Source organism: Neopelma chrysocephalum, unplaced genomic scaffold (genome assembly GCF_003984885.1).
Source record: "Neopelma chrysocephalum unplaced genomic scaffold, ASM398488v2 Primary Assembly neopelma1_185600, whole genome shotgun sequence".
Taxonomy (NCBI): domain Eukaryota; kingdom Metazoa; phylum Chordata; class Aves; order Passeriformes; family Pipridae; genus Neopelma; species Neopelma chrysocephalum.
This window is the reverse complement of record NW_020938740.1, coordinates 1-5,970: the sequence shown is the minus strand read 5'-3', so window position 1 is coordinate 5,970 and position 5,970 is coordinate 1. Positions and strand designations below refer to the sequence as shown.

At 64.5% G+C, this 5,970-nt stretch overlaps 1 long non-coding RNA gene across 1 annotated transcript; it reads left to right on the top strand.

The window, feature by feature from the left end:
- Positions 1 to 2,041: 2,041 nt before the first annotated feature.
- LOC113962871 lies at positions 2,042 to 4,504 on the top strand. The gene is made up of 2 exons (XR_003532605.1): positions 2,042 to 2,325; positions 4,042 to 4,504. It is a non-coding gene; the product is annotated as an uncharacterized LOC113962871 (long non-coding RNA).
- The last annotated feature ends 1,466 nt before the right edge of the window (positions 4,505 to 5,970 follow it).

The following is a 5,970-nucleotide window of genomic DNA, read 5'->3' as shown; positions in this document are numbered from 1 at the left end:
GGTGGCAGGTGGGGTGCCAGGGTAACAGTAGGTGGCTGGGGTGACACAGGGGGTGCTCAGGGTGGTAGATGGGGTGCCAGGGTGACAGTGGATGCCCAGAATGGTGCTCAGGGTGATGGCACAGCAGGTGCTCAAGGTGACAAAGAGGTTTCTCAGAGTGACACATGGGATGCTCAGGGTGACAAAAGGAGTGCTCGGGGTGACACAGGGGATCCCCAGGTTGGCACAGGGGGGCCCTGCACATCCTGGGGTTGTGCCCTGCTGCCCAGGCCAAGGTGAGGATGAGGAGGAGGCAGCAAGGCTGAAGGCACAAGATCCCCCTGCAGGTGTGAAGAGCCATCGAGCTGCCAGCTCAGCACCATAAGCTCCCAAATCCAATCAGCTTCCTGAGCCCTGTGCCGGGCTGAGCTGGGGGGTGACACAAGGGGTGCTCCACACTGTACCCCCCGGCACCGTGGTGGCATCAGTGGCCCAAGGGCAGATGGGGAGGTGGTGGAAGAGGGAATGTGGGTGGGGGGACAAGGGGACAGTTTGGGAGGGGGGGTTAGAGAAATGGAGGTCGGGGGGGGATGACCTGTGGGGTGCCCTAAGCAGGATAATCCCCCTAAGGGGTTTAGGGCCGCCTGAGGCACGGGGGCTTTGCCACAGGGGTCACAGGCAGCTCCAGCCCCATAATTAGCTCAAGGGTTTAACGAAGGATTTGCCACCACGTGTCTTCCCATGCCCTGGTGGGGACCCCCCAAAATCAGCCTCTTGCTCAGGCAGAGCCCCCCAGCCAGGCGAGACACCTCGTCCTGGCTACTCTGAGTTTGTCAGTCTCTGCTGCTGGACACGGGGCTCCTTCACCCCCTCGGGGCCAGGTGTTGCCCCCTGAGCCCAGCCCAGGGTGCTGGGTGGGTGCCCCCCCCAGGGGATGAGGGGAATGGTGCCCGGGGCTTCTTTTGGTCTCCTAATTACACACCAGCCGTGGAAAGGGTGGAATTAAATCCCCACTGGAGGCAGAAACATCCGCATCGCCAGGTGGGTGCCGGCGGCCAGACTGGGCGGACACACGGGCACCAGCACAGGGGGTGCACACACATGTACACACATGTGCACACATGTACCCATACGCACACACACACACATGCATCCCTTGGCACACAGAGCCCCGTGGAAGTCTCCCTGTGCCTGCAGGGCACTGCGGTGCCAACCCTATGCCCACTGCCAAGGCTGCCACGGTGCCACCAGCTCCGGCGCAGGGACAAGCGCCATCCCCAGCCGTGTCCCCAAGTGACCCCGTCTTGCCCGCTGCCCGTTTTCCAGGCCAGGGTGGTGTCACGGGAGGGGACACATGGGACAGCCGGGCACCGGTGCCACCCTGGCACAGCCACGCCAGGGCGGGTCACGCCCCCGTCGCTGCCAAACTCTTGTCGTGGCAGGAGGCAGGGAGGACCCCGGGCCCCCCCGCGCTCCCCCTGCTCGCTTTGGGCTGCCTTGGCGGCGCTCGCAGACACGCGGTTGCGTAAGTGGTTGTGACAGGCCCTCCCGAAAAACGTGAGAACCAGCTGCGGAGGTGGCGGGAGCCCCATGGCGGGGCAGGGACGAGACCCCGGGGGCATTCTCGACGTGCCTCAGTTTCCCTGGGAGGACAGGGGGCCGAGATGTCCCGTGCGGATGGATGTGCCCAGCCGTGTGTCCCTGCCCCCTCCCCGGGGCTGCTCCGGTCATCGAGGGTGCACACACGCGCTATGCTCACTGCTCTGTGCACACATGCGTGTACAAGCGTGTAACAAACATGGACAAACGGGTACGAGTGTGCACAAGTGAGCACGGTCACACGCATGACCGAGGTCCCCGAACGGACCCAGCCGCCTCTCCCTTGGCCACCGTGACGCCGCAGAGGGAACACCTCGTGTCCCCCTGTCCCTATCCCCCCACCTCGTCCAGGCCACCGTCCCTTGGACCCCCTCCCCGCCCCCGCCTGGCTCCGTGCCCCCCTTCCCCACCGCGGCCCCTCTCCCCTCCCTCGGCCCAGCCTTTTCCCTTCCAGCTCCCTGTTTGAAGCTATTTTTTCCACAGCTCCTGCCAAGAGCCGCTAATGAGAAACAAACGGGCTCCTCGGCCGCGGCTGCTCCCTGCCCACACACCTCCGGCTGCGGGGACGGGGCTGCACCTCCCGGTGCCCTCCTGGCACCGTCCTCCCGCGGGCACTGCCGACCCTCCTGGCACCAGCCCTGGGCACCTGCATCTTCCCCACCTGACAGCGGCCCTGGGCATCTCTGTCCTCCCTGTCCAGCACCATCCCTGGACATCTCCATCCTGCCCACATGCCACCATCACCGGGTATCTCTATCCTGCCCCTGTGCCACCACGCCAGGCATCTCCATCCCCCCATCCGGCACCATTCCTGGGAATCTCCATCCTCTCTCCATCCAGTATTGTCCCAGGGCATCTCTGTGCTGTCCATGAGCCACTGATCCTGGGCATCTAATTTGTCCCCATCTGTCACCATCCCCAGGCATCACCAACCTCCCCATCCAGCACCATCACAGGGCATCGCCATCCTGCCCGTGTGCCATCATCCCTTGGCATCTCCATGCTGCCCACGTGCCACTGACCCTGAACAACTCCATCCTTCCCATTCAGCACCGTCCCTGGGCATCTTCATCCTCTCCCTCCAGTACCATCCCAGGAATGTCCATCCTGTCCATGTACCATCATCCCTGGGCATCTCCATCCTCCCCATCCAGCACTATCCATGGGCATCTCTGTCCTGTCCATATGCCACTGTCCCTGGGCATCTCTGTGCTGCCCAAGTGCCACCATCCCTGGGCATCTCCATTCTTTCCAGCTGGCACCATCCCCAGGTTCCATCCTGCTCATGTGCCATCATCCTGGCGGTCTCCACCCCCCTGCAGGACAGAGCTGGGCCAAGGACAGGTCCCACTGTGTGTCCCCTCTTCCCCTGTGTCAGTCCCGTGGGGCCGCAGCCAGCGCTGGCTGCTGGAGCGGTGTCGGATGGATGCCGGAGGTGGGAGGGAATGAGGCAGGAGGGAGTCCCGAGCTGCCCCCCCTACAGGGTCCCCCACCCCCCCTCGGCTGCCCCGGGCTGAGCCGGGGCTGCAGCCAAGCCCATGCTGTTCCAGTTGGCCCCATCCCGGCCCCAGTTATCGGCAGCTCCTCGGCCGGTCACATTTTCCACTGAGCTGTGTTTGTGTTTAAGTGGCGGCAGGGAGGAGGAGAGGGAGCGCGGGAGAAGGGCAGGGACCCCCGGGTTCCCACCACGGGGAGGGGGACGAGGTCGGAGGAAGGGGGTTATGGAGGCGGGGATGGGAGTGGGATTCCGGCACAGGGAGGCAGTGCTGTCCAGGGATGGGAGCAGTACGAGGGGATGGGATTGGCATGAGGATGGGAGCAGTGCCCAGAATGGGAGCATGGATCGGGGTGAGCACATCGCCTGGAGATGGAGCTACCCATGGATGGGGACATCACCTGAAGGGGAGACATGACCCGGGGGTGGAGGGGACAGTGTGGGGATGGGAGCATTGCTCAGGGCTGGAAGCAGCACCCAGGATGGGAGGGGGGCTCAGGGTGGGCACATCACCTGGAGATGGAGTGGTACCCAGGGACATCACCTGGGACTGGGGGGACAACAGGGGTGTAGAAGGAGCACCCAGGGTTGGGAGCAGTACCTGGGGATGGGAGCAATGCCCAGGGATGGGAGCAGCACCCAGGGATGGAACACCACAGGGAGACAGTGCAGGTGCTGCCTGAGCCGAACCCTCTGCTCCCCTTCATCACACCCTTGAGCCCCACAGCAGGTCACCTCCCTCCTCATCCTCAGGCTGTGGGAGCCCCCGGGGGGAGAAAACGTCCCCCTTCGGGGCTTACCCCCTGTTTGGGGCCCGGTAGGTTCCTCGAGTGCATTGGCCGGGACGTGAGCGTCGGAGGGACGTCACGGGGCCGGATCCTCGCCCTGCTTCCTCGAAGGAGCCGCCGCCGCTGCCGCTGCCAGGGTGACGCTGGCGGCTAGGGGCTGACCTGCTTTCTCTCCTCCAGCCCTCTCCCGCTCCGGCATCCCTCCGGCATCCCTCCGGCATCCCTCCGGCCGGGCCTGGCCCCTCTGCAGAGCCAGCGTCAACGGCTTCCTGCGGAGGCGGAGGAATTTGGCACCTGGCCCAGGGCTGGAGCTGGACACCACCGGCAGCGTGGCCACCCGGCACCCAAAGGCGCGAGAGCATCCCACTGGCAACGGGAATGGGGGTCGGGTGCCACCATGGAGGTGGATGGCGAGGGGAGGCCCATGCGGGTCTGTCTGTGGGTGCACACGCGTGACACAGGCGTGTGAGTCCGGCTGGGGCTGATTCGTGTGCCTGTGTCATGTGTGTGCATGAGCAGTGGTTGCACGTGCTGGGGTTGCACACACAGAGGCTGCACCCAAGTTTGTGTGGAGGGATGGAGAAGGGATGGAGAAGGGATGGAGGAGCAGAGGAATGGAGGGATAAATAAATAAATAAAGGAGTGTAAAATAATGGGAGGGATGGATGGATGGATGGATGGATTCATGGATGGATTGAAGGGTGGAGGGAGGGATGGAGAGATGTAGGGATGAATGTATGTATGGAAAGCAGGATGGATGAATGGAGGCCAGAGTGGCAGCTGGCATAGGGACAGCTGTGCCATAGCCAAGGGGACATTTCAAGGCATGGCAGCAACAGCCCCTAAAAGCAAGAAACCACCCTTGGGTTTACCACAAACCCCTTTTATTCCCCCAAAACCCTTCCCTGCTGTGGAGTAGCACTGACCCTCTTGCCCACCACTGGGATGAGCCCATGAGTGCCACAGGAGTCAGTGATGTGACACAGCTCTCTGGGATGACACCCACCGTGTCCCCACGGTGGGGCCCCACCTGTCCAGGCCTGCCAGTGCCCGTGGGACATGCTTGCTGCCTGCTGTGCCCGCGGGCAGGGGTGGGGGACTCACCTTAATCTCACCCTGACCTACATAGAGGGGCCCAGTAGCACCTGTGGAGCCGGGCCCGGCTGCCCCAGCGTGTCCTGCCCTGCAGCACCGGCCTGTGCTGGCACTGGGGATGGGCACTGGCACATGGAGCAGGGTGGAGTCTGCCCGTGGTATAGCCGGGGAGTACGGCCTTGCCATGGTGCCCCTGGCACAGCTCCAGTCCTTCCCCTGCCATGGCTCCAGCATTGCCCATAATGTGCCTCCAAGGACTGCCTGTGGCACAGTGTGGCATCCCCCTGTCCCTTCCCATGGCACAGCATTCTCATGCCTTCCCATGCCACAGCGTGGCACAGTGTGGCACACCACAGCCCTTGCCATGACACTGTCCCCATCTCTTCCCATGACAGAGTGTCCCCAGTCCTGCCCCTGGCACAGTGTGGCACATCTCAGCTCTTCCCATGGCACAGTGTCCCCAGCCCTGCCCATGGCACAGTGTAGCACAGCGTGGCACATCCCAGCCCTGCCCATGGCACCATGTGGCACCTCCCAGCCCTGCCCAGGCCCCTGCCAGCTCCTCGGACCGATGCCCAGGTGGGTGGTCCCTGTCCTGCAGCCCCCCCAGGGGGTGAGCAGGGTGGGAACCGGCCCGGCACAAGGCGGGGGGCCCTCCCCAGCCCCCCCAGCTCCTGGCACAGCCCTCGGGCTCCCCCTCGCCTGCCGACGTGGAGGCTGTGCCGGAGACGTGTCAGCGGTGGGATGGGAGCCAAGGGTATCGCCTGCGCCTGCCCCAAATGTCGGGGGGGGGCAGGGAGGGGGTGAGGGCCGTCAGAAGCCGTCCCGCCAAGGGAGGAGGCACCGGCCGGCAGGGCCAGAGGAATGTGCCGGGCACAGCAGCCGATCCACCGTCCCTGTTCCCACGTGGGGACACGTCTGCTCCCCGTTAGGGTTCATGGGGCGGTGGGCTGGGGGACCCAGAGGAGTTGGGCTGGGGGAACCCCCCTTGCTGCCTCTCCTGGGGGTCTGTGT